Below are 16,163 nucleotides of genomic sequence, written 5' to 3'. Positions count from 1 at the left end.
AAATTTCCTTCCCCTACTACTCCCCATTTCATTTTTTTCATAGTACTGATATATATATATATATATATATATATAATATTTATTCTTGTATCGCATTCAGAAATGGTAGATAAGTGATTACCTTGTTCTATCTTATATTTTTTCTTTGTTTATTGTCTCTCTCCTCTCACTAAAATGTTGAGTTGCTATGCCAGAATTTTAACAATGCCTAAAACAAAGAAAGCAATTAACAGTTGCTGAATTAATTAATTTATCAGTAAAGGATTGAATAAAAATACATTGTAATGTAGTTTTCCCTAATAATTATACACCATGTGTATCTTAAGTGAAAACTGGGTAAAAAGATTATGGTATTTCCATAAAATGAAATAAGCATCTTTTTGCTTAATTGTATATAAAATATTTCATCAACTTATAAAAGTTTGAAAGTTACAGTTAAAAAGAATACAATGATAGAATCCCATTTTATATACAGATGTATATACACACAGACATAGGTTTGTATATCCAAATTGATACGTAATTCTTGTTATGTACATGGGATTGTGTCACATGCTAAGAATACACAGAGGGGAAAATATGTAATCATAAAACAGGCATATAAGTGGATAATGATGCTAAATTTAATAAGCATAGTAAAATTATATGCATTCTTTTTGCTCTAGGAGCTATCTGGTCCCTTAAATAAAGAGCAAAATGAAAGACAGATAATAGGAAGTAAAGAGACAGGTGTTTCTCAAATGGGAAAGGGATTGAGAGATGGAGAGGTGGAGGGACAGGGATGATAAAAGCAATTAAGATGTGCTATGTACATGCACCCACTCTACACAAGGGATGGAGGCATATGTACTGCAGACTTGTACTAATAAAAGCAAATAAATCAATATATAGAAAATGGCGGGGAAACATGAAAACAGCAATCTCATTAGAGAGAAAGTTGTGTGGATGCATGCCAACTCCACTGGCCGAGCCACCAGGGAAGAGGCTTTCTTGTTAATGCACAGGGCAATGTAATGTTCTCCCTACAATCTGAAAACACAGATACAATTTCCACAGTATTCACAATCAGTGAGATCTCGCAAGTGAAACATGGATCGTGACTGCTTGGATATGTTTAATCTCACCTTGAATGTGGATAGGAATGGTATAAAACTAGCGAACTGCAAAGGAGTAGGTTTCTGCTTTCAGCACATTCCCTCATAGGACATTCCAAGAGAGCTTTTTTTTCTTTTTCTTTTTGTCTCCTCTGTCCTTAACTACCAGAGAAAGCGAAGACTCAGAGACAGAATCTGACACAACCTGTTCTGTTTGTCATCAGTACAATGTGGTATTTGCCAGCCCTAAGATCTTCCATCCATTGCAGGGTGTGGAGCAGCTAAGAATAGCTGCAGAATGGGACTCTAAGTTGCCTGCTGGGAAGAGTGCTAAACTTACTGTGTGACTCACCAGGGGGTGTGAATTCTTGTGAGCATGCACACCAAGGAAGACAGAGGGCCTTTTAATAAGTCTCCATGACTATTAAGAACTCTCTCTCCACCTCAGTCTTTTCGGGGAAAAAATCAAACTTATAGATAGGCAGCATTCCTGGGCATCCTTATAAGGACACACGAATAAGTTTTTCCCATGCAGCTCACATAACAAAGTTGGATGATATCCGTTACAGAAAATTTAAACTCTGAATTAAGCTTTGGCTGTAACAGCAGTATAGGATTAGATAGCAGAAAGTTTAAATAGCCCGGGAGTGCTTCTGTACTCTTCATTTCAAATCATTCCTGTATTATTTATTATATTAACCATTAAAGCCCTGGTACCAACCAAATAGCGCAGAATGTCCAAATGGATACAACTCTCAAATACATACTTACAAATCTGGAAATTAAAATTAAAATAATAACAAAACAGGGAAAATTATTCACCGTGGGAAGACCTTTCCATACATTTCTAACCTGATTTTTCTAATAACATTACAAGATATTATTCTGAATGGATTAAGTTCTGTTACCACCCACAATCACAAAAGCAGTAATCATGACAGCATTCTGTAACAGGCAGAATTTCATTTCACAACCAGCCACTATGGTAAATCAAAAAATTAATATCGTGGCATTTGAACTTTATAATGAGATTTTGCACAAATGCTTGTTGATAGTAAGTAAAACTATTAATTCAGATTTTATACAGCATTTTCCTAGAATAAAAATTAGGAGAAAAGAAAGATAATTTCTCTAAACCATGAAAGAAGAAAGTTCATTGTTCCCACATGAGGGTTTTGTCCTGTTTTGTTTTGTTTTGTTTTATGGTACTGGGAATTGAACCCAGAGCTTTCACACTGAACAACATCTTCAGCCTATCATCTGTCATCTATCATCTATCATCTATCTATCTATCATCTACCAGCTATCTATCTATCATCTACCTACCTATCTATCTATCTATCTACTATCTACCTATCATCTACCTATCATCTATTATTAAATTTTAAGACAGGGTCTCGCTAAATTGCTAAGTTACCCAAGCTGAGTCCAAACTTGTGATCCTCCTGCCTCATCTTCCCTGGGTGCTGGAATTACAGATGTGTGCCACCATACCCACCCTCACATGAGGTTTAAGACAGAAAAGCATAAAGATCATTTCTCCATAGACATTTAAAAATTCTGGTGCTGTGTATATTCTTTAACCTTAGGAAATAATTGATATTTGATGATTTTGTACCCCCACAAACAGGAATTCCATATGGTACAATTAATTAGACACATGGGATGTAGGATGTAGCCATGAGATCCAGGGATTCAGGACCTGCTGTTGTCACTTTCCAGCTGTGACCCTGGCATATTGTTACTACTCACAGTCTTAGTTAGGTCCCATCACTTTAAAGTGAGGCTAATAGAAGAACCTACTTTTGTGATTAGAAGGTAAGTACAGAGCACTTACCAGAGCACCCACCCCATAGCCCCAGTCAACAATGCTCTGAGATTTACCTGAAGACCCAACCAACAGTTCCCCTACTCCATAAACCTCCCTCTTATCATACAAGTTACACACACCACACCACACCTCACCTCACCAAACCACACCACCCAGACTTTCCCTCTTACCATACACTCTACACCATACTACACCATACCATACCACACCACACCACACACCACGCCACACCACACACCACGCCACACCACACACCACCTCATACCACACCACATACCACACCTCACCACACCACACACCATACTACACCAAACCCAAACCACACCATACACCATACCACACCAAAACACACCACCCCACACACCATACCACAGTACACCATGTAATAAAACACTATACCATACCATACCATACCACACTACAACATATCATACGATACCACACATCAGTATACTAATAGGAGCCCTCATTCCCAACTGTACCCCTTTTTCTCTTAAGTAAATGACAGTGTTATGGCTGTGTCCAGATGAGCCCCCAAAGCCTCATGTGGTCATAGGTGGGGCTTTTCAGAGGTGGCTGGATCTGGAGTGTGTGATGCTGTGATTAAATGTGTGCTGCTCGGAGGAAGGGTGTGTGATTACTAAATTAATCCACTGACTGGATTGGCAGAATTCAGGGAGGATAATGGGAAGGCCCACCCTGGGTGTGAGTGCTACCGGCCCCCAGGGCATGTAGCCTGGACAGACTATAAGGGATTGAAAAAGGGCTTCTCCTTTTGTCACTGATGCTTCCTTGTTACTTTGCTGCCTTCCTGCCTGCCGTGAACTGTTTCTCCTCTGATGCCCTCTGCCATGCCACTCTGCCTTGGAGCCAGCTGACTATGGACTGAGACCTCTACAAACTGTGTGCTAAATGAACCTTTCCTCTTCTAACTAAAGTGTTGGGTATTTTGTTTCAGCCACCAGAAAAAGTATCTAAGACACTCAGACTCACTTTAGAAACAAATACTCAGTTCTTCACTCTCATTTTTTGTGGCAATGTTTCTCATATTTTTATATTGGACTATCGTTCTACCCTTTTCAAAAAGTATAATTTTTTCTTGTAATTTCTCTAGAAAGGAACAGCAAGAGAAGAACATTCTTGGATTGTGGAAAGACAGTCATTAAAATTCAAGTAATTGTACACTATATGAACACTTCTGATGAAGTTTATCCATTTTATGTAGATAATTATTTATTGTCTCAGTTCTTTTGTTTCAAAGAAAAGTAGAAAAGTCTGTGTCTTTTAGAACTTTGGCTGACCACAGAAATTCTCATTCTGTAAGATCAGAGTTAGAAAACAAAGCCTGCATCTTTTGATGTTAGAGCTGCAGAAAGCACACAGGCTTTCTCAGGGGATGGCTGAAAAAGGGTAGATGAACTTTTGATTTGTTTATGAACCAGGAGGGCCATGATTTTGAAAGCAACTTAATATACTTTGCTGAAGCCATCGTTCCCTTATTGCTTCTGCACTTTATTGGTCCTGGTCCTGTTGGCCATCTCAGCCTACAATGATTTTATGTATTTTTATACAATGATTAGATATAAATTACAAAGATAGATAGATAGATAGATAGATAGATAGATAGATAGATAGATCCCCCTAATTGGGGATCTAAATAGGCAGTTTGGAGTCCCCATCTATAATAACCAGGCATAGAGGTATCACCATGTATCTTCTCCATTATATTCCACAAGGCTATCTGAACAAGACAAAACCAGAGATGAACATGATGAAATGGACTCAGAGCCTTGATTACATCACTGCATCTCCCGCACTCAGCTGTGCATGAAATTCATCTACCTTGGTCTTCCCAGCTATATCAACTATTAAATTCCTTTTTATTGAAAGCCATTTGAATTGGACTTTTGTTACCAGAAAGCCAAAAAAAAAAAAAAAAGGAAATTTATTGGCATAATACTAATCCACAGTAAGTGTTCTAGATTTGAGCAATACATATAACTCAATAATTGTATTTAAAAATTATAGACTTTTCAGTTAGATGAAAACATAGAAATTCTTCTATTTCAGATTCTTCATTTTCTACAGATGCTGAAACCCAGGGAGGTTCAGAGTTTCTCACAATCAAGGAGCAATCACAATTGTCCTGGTTTGCATGTCTGGGATCAGAACCGAGATTTTCTTTCTCCTGCACCTTGTGTCAATTACTCTTTATTGTCAGCTTGATTGGATTAAGACACTCCTGGAGAAGTGAGAGGACTGTAAAGACACTAAACTCATCAGTTTAAACCATCAATGAGTTCTTAGTTGAATGAGTTAATTAGAAATGGATTATTAGGAGGTGAGGCATGGTTGGAGGAAGTGGGTAGTAGGAGTATGACTTTGGGGATTGTACCTCCCTGGTCCCTTCTCAGGCACTCTTCGCTTCCCTGACATCATGACATAAGCCATTTTGCTGCACCGTGCCCTTCCATGATATTCCTGTCCTGGTGCCAGCGGACCATGGACTGAAACCGTAAGCCAGAAATAAACGTCTTCTCCTTTAAGTTTTGGGTGTCAGGCATTTTGTCACAGCAGTGGAAAAGCTAATATGCATGTTACATTTTCTAAAAAACTATCTGACAGATGATGTCAGAATTCATTAAGGCCTAGGGGAGACAAGCTATTCTCTCACAGGTAAAGAAGTAAAATTGAAAATTCTGTTCTAAAGCTGAGTTTGCAAGTATTTTGTGTGTTTGGGGTTTTTCACTTTTTGAACAAGATTAAGATAATAATCAGCAAACTAAGTTTTTTTTCACTTTCATTATTACTATTTATTACCTGCCCTTGCGTTGTAGTGAAAAAGAAAACAGCACAATACTGAAGTGGCTTAAGTTATAATTATTAAACAATTCAATTCAAAGAATGTGAATTGATCTCAAGTACCCCAAAGCACAGGACAGCATATTACAAAGCTGACTGCAGGTGTAGCTCATCTAATACCTGCACTACGTGCACTGAATCCAGAAGCTGGACAGCGGAGCAGGCACACAGGAAGTAGACTCATTTTTCCTGAAGGACTGGGGGAAACTTTCTTGAAAAAGTGACCTTTGAGCTACCTTTACCAAAGGGTTGGATTTCAAAGGCCTGAGCCTAGAATGTACTGAACAAAGGCATCCCAGATGTCATTGTGAACCGCCTGAGTGAGGAAAGTTCAGAGTAGGTTTTGTAAATGCAGAGGTCAAGGATCCAGAGAATTCAAGTGAAAGATAAGTGTATAAAAATAGTGTCAGGTGAGGACTATCAGAAGACGGTCTCATTGCCATCAGTGGGCTTTCAGAAGTACCAAAATCTTAGCATTTAGGGGACTAACACAGTGATGCCAATAAAACTTGTTAAGATATATACAAAAAATGCACTCCCTTACCAAATGGGGCAAAACAGCTTTCTCTTTCATTGATATGTATTTCAACATTTAAAACTTTGAATTTGACTACAAAGATAGTCCATTTAGCCCTTTTTATATTAAGAAAAATCAAAACAAAAAACAAACAAAAAGCCCAAATTATAATCAATCTAAATCCCAATAGTAGATTGTAAATAAATTACAATGTCCAAGCTGTGGGATACTATCCAGAAAAATTACATTGTAAAAGAATATTTAATAGAATGACTACATTCAAATATGCTGTTATGTGGAAAGGAATATCCTAAACACTAGATACAGAATTAATTTTATTTATAAAGCCAGATTATACTTCAAGGCATTAACCATGGCTAGGTAAAATGTATTGCAAATGTTCTGATGTTCTTCCTTTTGCTTATTTGTGCTTTAAACCTTTGCTACAGAAAGTGTATATTACTCTGATAGAGTAAAAACATATGCATGTACTTATGGATTTACTGGGCTTTATTATTTTTTTATTTTTTTATTTTTTTTTGGTACCGGGGATTGAACTCCAGTCCTTGCACTTGCACAGCAGGCGGTGAAACCACTGAGCCAAATTCCCGGCCCAACTGAGCTTTATTTTTTTACCTGTGAAAAAGTAAATTTAAAGTAGACATTGGCCTTTAGAGGGCTTTAGATGGTAAATGGAAAAGAAAATAAACCATAGAATGAATAGATGCTCACTTTTCCTGAAGCAGGAGATCTCATGTGAAAAATCTTCTCTACCTGTTAAGCGATTTAAGCAAATTCCCTAATCAAATTTACATTCTTCTGTTTAATTCTGAGACAATCTTAAGCTGTCATTTACATTTCAATCACAATACCTGCAATATTGACCATTAACATAATAATATTTCATACAATGTATTTTCTAAATAAACAGAAGGAAGGGATTAAACTCTAATTTCTTTCAGACATTATCTCACAAGGATACTCCACAATGATTTAATGACTTCTTCACTGAAACCACAAATAATTTATAATAGGTTATTAAATTATATAATAGGATAGCTCAATTTATATAATTTTCAGTAATGCAGATCAGGCAGGGCTTAGAGTCAGGGTGAGTGATGTATTTAGCAGAGCACTAAAGAGCCTATCTTACAGGGTCAAAAGTCTTCTGCATGCACAACCTGTGTCTTAATCATGCCTCAACCCCTTGGTCTGAGTGACTGGACTGAGTCCCTATTTTCTCCCCTTTGCTACACAAATCTTTGTGGAGATGAGTCATGGGTGAAATAGATCCCACCAGCACTGACCCGGTTAGTGTGTCATGATTTCTCCATGTAATAATGAGCCAGCATTAAGTGACGTAAAGATTTATAAAGGACACTAGGCCACGGACCTCAGGAGTCTGAGCCACAGGCAAGGTCACATTTGCACACAGCTCTTGGGCTGTGCCCCTTGCTTTCTGCTCTTCACAGGAAGCAGATCCACTCAGTCTTCACTTTTCAGCTTTGGTTTTCTAATTCCAGTTTTCTATTAGGACTCTCAGCTGGGATGTGTCCATGCAGGTAAATGGGCAGAAACCCAAGCTAAATGTGCACAGTCTAACTTGTCCCATATTCACACAATATGTTGCTCCTTCTGGAGGAATGGTGGAAGTGCCCTCCTACTTCCAGACTCCTATCGTCCATCGCTTACCTCCCTCTCTCCTTATAGCCAATGATATGCCCACACTAACATATTTGGCCTCTTCTTTCCACTCATTGACCACTTCTCTTACACAGTTCCCCAGTACTTAACTCAAGTAAGTTTCTGGTCCATGTAACTTTGACACTAACCAAGAATTACAGCTCCAGAGAAACCATTCAGAATTGTGAATGTCTCTGCACTGAATAGCTTCCATGTGAAAGGCTGTGTCCAATTTCAAATGCTGTAAGCTCCACTGTGAGAACTGTATTTTCAAACACTGGAGTTATTTGAGTTGAATATGGTCATATAATTTACTTTTTTGTTTTTAGCTTAATATAAATCACTTCCTAATTTTTAGCCATTTATTATTACTTTTCTCTCTTGAGTAGTGCCAAATTAGCTCCATTTTAGTTAATTTCCAAGTGCTGACACACTAAGCCACCCTCGGCAGCAGCAGAGAGAATGTCTGAATAGCTAGATATGATTTCAAGGAACAAAAAGTTTCTCTATCCCTGGCTCATTGGCAATAAGGTATATAACATCCTATGTGATAATGATTTTATTTGAAGAAACTGACCAAGAATGATAATTCTGACAATTTATAATAGTGAAATAATGAACATAGTCATAATATCAAATAAAAGTGGATTATTTAAATAATTTAGAGAATAGTCATATGTTAAACTATAGAAATATTGGTTATCAGTATGCTTAAAGATTATACAAAATACCATCATATATCAAGATAAAAGACATGGTTTGAAATGTATGCACAGGATGATTCATTTTGTTATATAAGTAATAAGCACTAAGATTAGCCACATAACCTTAAGGAATTGAGATCCGGGGATGTATTTTATTTTATTTAACTATATTTTTATATGTTCTACAATAAAAATGTGTTAAATTACAGGAAGAAAAAATGTTCCTAAAACTAGAAATAATAGTCCCCCTCCCTGTGCCTTAAGAATAGCTCTTATTACTAAACATTTAAATTGTATCTAAATTAGGTTATTTGATGGTTATGGAAAACATTTTGATGGGTTCTTGAGAAAGAGGAGCTACAAGTTTCTGAAAATGCTAGCACTGAGGGAAATATAGCCACTAGTGACTGGGCTGCTCAGAGAAGAAGGAAGATGAAAACACCAGCCTCCGCACTTAACAAGCTTGCTTAGAGAGAGCCTGCCACCAAACAACTGACCTTAAAGAAATGTAAATATACTGCTGTTCTCTCACCATCCAGAGCAACTCTGTCTGCATCATAAAATAGGTCATGATGATTCACAGGGATTCAAATTCATATTTTTGTCATTAGCTTATTCTTTGAGAAGTTTAAAGCTTTCAAACTTTGGTCTTGTAAATTGTGCCACCATCATTCATAAATTATTTATAAATTATAAGTATTGTTTGACAGTTTGAAGCCAAGTTTAAAATAACTATGTTTAAATAGAACACTTTAAAATTAAAAAATCTAAACCCTCCCACGTCACATATCATGACCTATTCCCTAGGATATACCTTTAATATGAAATCTTGCTCTGCTTTGACTTAGTACATGTTAGAAGCAAGGTAATGCATCTCTGAGGTGCTAGAGAAAAAACTTTTAGGAAAACTTTTCAAGTTTCAAGCATTTTGGGTGCAAGAGTTCTTTCCCTTGGTCTGCCCTTGCTATTTCTTTCCAACTCATGTGGCATTAGTCTCATTGACTACTAAGTCAACCACTGAAGTCTTCATAGAAATAAAAATTAAGTGATAGCTTTAGAATGAAGATCTTCTTTCAAGATAATATGCTGTAGGAGACTACCATCAATGGAATAGATGTCTTTCAAATATTTAATAATTAGCAAAAGCAGCCATGTATTTGACCTATCTATGTACTTCAGCACTAATAAGCAGGGGTCTTTTTGCTTGAAATATTTCCTAAATGCAGCATTCTTTTTTTTAAATGTCCAGGTGTATTTTTTAAACAGTAATGAGAGATCCTAATCACAGTGATCAGACTTACACAGAAAAAGATATGGCCCTGTCTCGCACAAGTGGTGCTCAGTCTGGCATGCTTAGAGACAGCAATTTGAGGAGAATCCATGGATGTTGTCTGCTTGACATTCTGTTTCCATTCACTCTGAAAGAACTGTGGCAGCTTTTAAATTGATCGTGGCTTTTAATTCTTGAAGCAGGAACCAGAGACCAAGGTAATTGGCATATTTGTCAAATGTAAGAACTAAAATATCTAAATGGCCAGGTCATTCACTTTGCAGATTGCTGAATCTGCCATGACAACAAAATGATAACATGTGTTCTTTTCAAAAAGTCTGAGAAGTTTGGCATTTTTAAAAAACAGCTTTGTTGACACATTTCAAATGTCATAAAATTTACCGATTGCAAGTGTACAACTCAATGATTTTAATAACATTATTGAATGAATAACAGCCATCACCTTAAAAAACCTTTAGAACATTTTATCCTTGAATAAGATCCTGCATGAACACTTAGGGTTAACCCAACTCCTAGCCCCAGGACAAGGTCACAGCAAATGGCTGTGACTCCATTTGCCAAGGAAGAAAGAAGTGCACTGCCATCTCCTTGGCGACTCTTTATAGAAAGTTGCAAAACCCAACTTTCCACAGATCTGGATCTGGATCTGTGAGAAGACTGTCGGGGTCAGGCTCCCATTGCAGGCCACCCGCACACATTTTTGGGATGACAGAATGCTACACTTCGGATATGTCTTTCTCCCAAAAGTTCATGTTTGGAACTCAGGGTCCTAATGTGGCCAGACCTGCAAGTAGTCACACCTTTAAGAGGTGGGAGCAAGAGCTGGTGGTGTAGCTCAGTGGTACTGCTTATACTTCATATGTGCAGCAGTGCTGGGTTCAATCCCCAGCACACAAAAGAAGAGGTGAGGCCCTGGAAGGTAATTAGGCCACTGGGGCATTGTCTTAGGGAGGGGTTGATGCTGATCTCCTGCAGTGAGTTCTCCTGAAAGGAAGTTATAAAAAAGAGCAAGCCTGGCCCCTCTCCATTCTGGCTTCCTGCCTAATCATGCAATCTCTCCTTTTGCATATATTTCCTCCATGATGCCCCATGCCACAATGTGAGCAAGCCAACAGTACCCTCACAGAGACTGGACCCATGGTGCACCCGATTTGGGACTTAAACTATGAGTTAAATAAACTTCTTTCCTTCATAAAACACCCAGTCTCGGGTATTCTAAAAAGAGACAATAGGGTAACAGGAAACAGACAAGTGTATAGAAATGCTTCTTGCTTCCTGGTCCTAGGTTTTCTTCAATCTCAACCATTCCACACACTGTTGCAATGCCAAACGTGACTTGTCCTTAAACTTAGTAGGATGGGAGATTTCCACACTTAAGATTTGCTCTTGTGCAACTTCTCATTTCTCTGTACTTGCTAACTCCCATCACCAACAGGCATTCTGTTTCCCAGTCCTAAGAAAGGGCCCCACCTGTTTGCCCAGACATTGCTCACTGTGCCAGTGCTGAGCTGGCTGGTTCCCTGCTCAGGGGGCTTTACACAGAAGTGGGGGGGAACACACTGGACATAAAACATGAAAGTCATGGAGCTGTGGTGATTGGCTTTCCTTGTAAGGGCTGAGGGTGGGCATGAATGCTTTAAAAATTGAATAAACCCAAACATCAAGATAGAAATCATATAGATGACATGCTGTACTAAGCTTCATCAGTTCAGCTCAGTTTTTCCAAAATTGGTCATTTCAGTTCATTATGTCTTACTATCAGAAGTTAAAAAATGGTCTTATTAATTTAAAACATCATTTTTACTTTAAAGCAAATACAACTATATCAAGGAGTAGAATTCATGTTCATTTTTAAAGATGAAATGAGGTTGTTTTCTAGAAAATTCCAACGTGGAGAGAATAGGATCAGATTATGCCAAAGGGTTTTGAGAGTATTGTTTCCACTTTTCTGACATCAGAGGAAGGAATCCTGGGTCTGAGAAGCCTGTAGGGCACTGTAAGGAAGAGGGTGTGGTGAAGAGCTTTGCTGGCACAAATGTCAGCATACACTAGCAGAAAATCTCTGAGTGTCCTAATGAAGCACGACTTAAAGTAAAACAAGTTTTTCTTAGCCTTGGACAGTCCCCCACTTCGGATCACCCTCCTCTCCCCTGTAGCTGTAACTCCTTGTTCTGGTACAGATAAAATTGGCAACTATGTCCTGTAAACAAAGTTTATGTCATCTTGTTCTCACAAGATTCACAAGGCTGTGCTATCTTGTTTCAAAGCTAAGTTACAAACTGTCCATCCTTGTCCTGTTTCTGTAAACTCACTTGCTACATCACTAGAAAGATCAACCCCTTTGACCAAATGTATAAAAACTGGAACTTTTCTTTGTTTGTGGCTCAGCCTTTGGACAATAGTCTGTTGAGCTGGTGTTCACCTAAAACCTGAAATAAAATCCTCCTGTTTCCTAGTGGTCTCTCCTCTTTCTTAATTCCCACAACACTAAGACTTTCGCTGACCATTTATACTAAACAAATATAATGAGATCTAAATCTTCCCAGAGCTTACCATATCCCCTTTATATTTCACATCTCTGTCAGTGACGTGACCAGCAGGTGGTGGTGGTGGTAGCGGTGGCGACAATGGATTGATTCCTACTGCTCCAGATTTCAAGGCATTATAAGATACATCATCCAATTGAGGTCAGCAGTGACCATATCATATTTATACAAGAAGAAATCTATTCCTAATTCACAAATGTGAAAACTGAGAGACAGACTAGCTAAATTGTCTCTGGTGCTGACAATCATGTGACTATGGGTCTATTTGTCTATATTCCTTTGCCCCGTATTTCCTCAGTATGTTTGGTATGTATCACAGAATACCAGATTACGAGTGTTTTTTAAATGTTCTTCTGTGTGTGACTTTCTGGTGATTATCCTACTTACTATATTGTTCAACTTAATACTTTCTTTTGTCTTTCAGCCATAACTTAAGCAAATAATACTTTGTTGAGGATTCTAAAATCAGTTTCCAGGGGAACAAGCTGAAAATTCAGCTATAATTCTGTACACAGAAGAAGAAAAAGAAGAGGAAGAGAAGGAGGAATGGTAGGGAAAGGAGGAAGACAGTAGCAAGGACAGTGACAGGTAAAAACCACTATACCCCTTTCCTATCTGTCCTAGCCAGAAAAATCATAAGAAACACCTTACATAATGGAAGAAACTTAGTCAAGAAAACATGTATTACTATAAGGAGAGTGTTGTCAGTTCTTCATTCAGACAGAGACTGAATAAACACCAAAAATATGCATAGAGCTTTAAGAAAGAAATAAAGTTAAATCCATTATTAACTATTAGAGATGCAAGTTAGAGCCATGATAAGAAACCAGCAAACACCTCTGAAAATGGCAGGAAGAAAAAATACTAAAAACACCAAATATGAGCAAGGATGTGGAACAACTAGAATCTTCACACATTGCTGGTAGAAATAATCTTTTTAAAAAAATGTTTTGACCACTCTGTAAAAACAGTTTGGTAGTGTCTTATAAAGTTAAACAAACACTTCTTTAATCCAGTAAGTCCACCTCTAGTTGTTTATCCTAGAAAAATGAAGACATACTCTTTCAGAAACCTGTACCTTAATGTTTATAATAGTTTGTCCCTTAAAGCAAAATCTTTGGTGAAGAGTTAAACAAACCATAGACCATCCACATGATGGAATAACAGTCAACAATAAAGGATCAAAGCATTGATGTTTCAAGTCATCCGACAGCTTGAGTACATCTTAACATCATTATGCTGAGTGACAGATGCCAGTCTCAAAAGGTTAGTTGATTGTACAGATAGAACATTCTCAGAAAAATATAATGGCAGTTTGGGAGAACAAACCAGTGATTCCTGGAAGTTGGCAGAGGCAAAATATAACTTAAAAAGGAAGTTTTAAAATTTTACATTTTGTCTCCACAAAGGAGTATTTAAAAATATGATTGAATTATTCTGTTTCTTAATTGTATTGGTGCTATGTTAAAATGTGTAAGACTATACAAAAGGTTGATTATTCTATATACTAATTTTAAAAATTAAATTAAAATTAAAACAATTATTGAATATATTAATTCAATAGCTTCTAATTTTACAGCAGAATTCTCAGGAACAAATTAAAGTAATTCAGTAAACTATAGATGCAGGCATTAAAAAGTAATAGTGTATAAAAGACAGTTTTGTTAAATCCACTGGGATATATAAGTAGAGAGAAATTATCTCTAGAAAAGAACAATGAGGACACAAGGAAAATGTTGCTTATATCTTGAAGGATTAATAGAATTCTTATTTTTAAAAATTTTATACTTAACATTAGTACTACAGAAATAATATTTTCCCATGCAATGCAGTCCAATAAAAGAGAATTATAAAACTAAGTGGGAAAAGGTACACACATACAACTCAGTCATGACTAATTCTCCTCCCAAAGGAAACCACTGCCAGCTTGCATTTGCAATCAACTTATCTTCAACAAAAATAAATGGGGAAAGTACAATCTATTCAATAAATGGTGCTAGAAAAACTGGACATGCAAGTGCAGAAGATGAAATTAGACCTTTCCTCACCCATATACCAGATCATATCAAAACAGATTAAACACTTAAATAAATGAATTGAAACTGTAAAACTGCAATAAGAAAACATAGGAAAAAGTTTTTTGACATTGGCCTGACCAATGTTTTCTGAATATGATCTCAAAAACACAGGCAAAAATAGACAAATGGGATTGAATCAAACTAAAAAGCTTCTGCACAGTAAATGAAACAACCTATGGAAAGAAAACCTATGGAAAGAGAAAGAATAATTGCAAATTATACACCTGATAAGGGGCTAATATCCAAACTATGTGAGGAACTCAACTCAATAACAAAAAAACAACTCAATTGAAAATGCGCCAGATCGGCCACTTGGGTCACAAGCCCAAGGTCCCGTGTTCGATCCCCAGTACCAAAAAAAAAAATGTGCCAGATGGGCCAGGAATTTAGCTCAGTGGTTTTGCCACCTGCCTCGCAAGTGCAAGCTCCCAAGTTTGATCCCCAGTACCAAAAAAGGAAAAACAAAAAAATGCCCCAGGCACACATGTGTAAATACCAAATAGTTCCTCCAGTGTGAGAAACTGAAAGTGTAAATAAAGATTAAAATGATTAAAATGAATAATTGATAATTTGAAATAGGAAGAAAAGGTCCAAAGGGGTAGAGGAAGTGGAAAGGGGAATGGAAAGGAAAAATTATGAGAAAAGAAAAAAATGGAAACAAAGTCTATGGAAATAGGGAAGGGTGGAGGGGGTGAAGGGTGCTCAGGTAATGTGGAAAAAATAAGAACAAAGATACATCATGTACAGGTACAAGTACCCAATGATAAATGTGAACATATTGTATACTTAAAATGTACCAATAAAAGAATTTAAGTAAAAAAAAAAAAAATGCTCTGGGCATGCAGCTCAGCAGCACAGTGCCTGCCTGCCAAGTGTGAGGCCCTTAGTTCAATTCCCGGTACCAAAAATAAATAAATAAAATTTTAAAAAATGAACAATGGACCTGAACAAACATTTCTAAAAGAAGACACAAAACACAAATAGATTCAACAAAAAGTGTTCAGCATCATTAATCATCTGGGAAATGCAAACCAAAACCCCAATGAGATATCATTTTACATCTGTTAGAATGCCTGTTATCAGATAGACACAAGACAAGTGCTGATGAGGATGTAGAAACAGGAAAGCCTGATCCACCACTGACAGGAGGATAAATTGATACAGCCAGTATGAAAACAGTATGGAGGCTCCTACAAAATAAAAATAGAACTACCAAGTGATTCAGCAATCCCACTTTTGGGTATATAATCAGTATGTCAAAGAAATATCTGCAACTCATATTCATTACACTGTTGATCATAATAGCCTATATATGGAATCAATTGATCTGTCCACTGAAGGGTGAATGCCAAAAAAATGTGATATAGATACATACAATTTGAATCACTATTTGATCTTAAAAAAGAAGGAAATTCCAACATTTGGGACCACATGGATGAAACTGAAAGGTATTATGTTAAGCAACACAGAAAGACAAATACTGCATGGTTTCCTTTATATATGGAATCTGAAAAGTCTAGCTCACAAGCAGAGAGTATAATAGGGATTGCCAGGGCC

General features: G+C 37.1%; 1 protein-coding gene across 4 annotated transcripts in view; it reads right to left on the bottom strand.

Moving 5' to 3' along the window:
* Positions 1-16,163, bottom strand: part of Mlip (muscular LMNA interacting protein) — a 297,907-nt gene that overhangs the window by 233,192 nt on the left and 48,552 nt on the right. The window lies entirely within an intron of this gene.

This window comes from Heterocephalus glaber, unplaced genomic scaffold (assembly GCF_053883595.1).
Source record: "Heterocephalus glaber isolate CG9 unplaced genomic scaffold, H.glaber_assembly_v1.0 deba00001610, whole genome shotgun sequence".
Taxonomy (NCBI): domain Eukaryota; kingdom Metazoa; phylum Chordata; class Mammalia; order Rodentia; family Bathyergidae; genus Heterocephalus; species Heterocephalus glaber.
The sequence above is the reverse complement of the archived record's forward strand: the minus strand, read 5'-3'. Positions and strand labels throughout refer to the sequence as shown.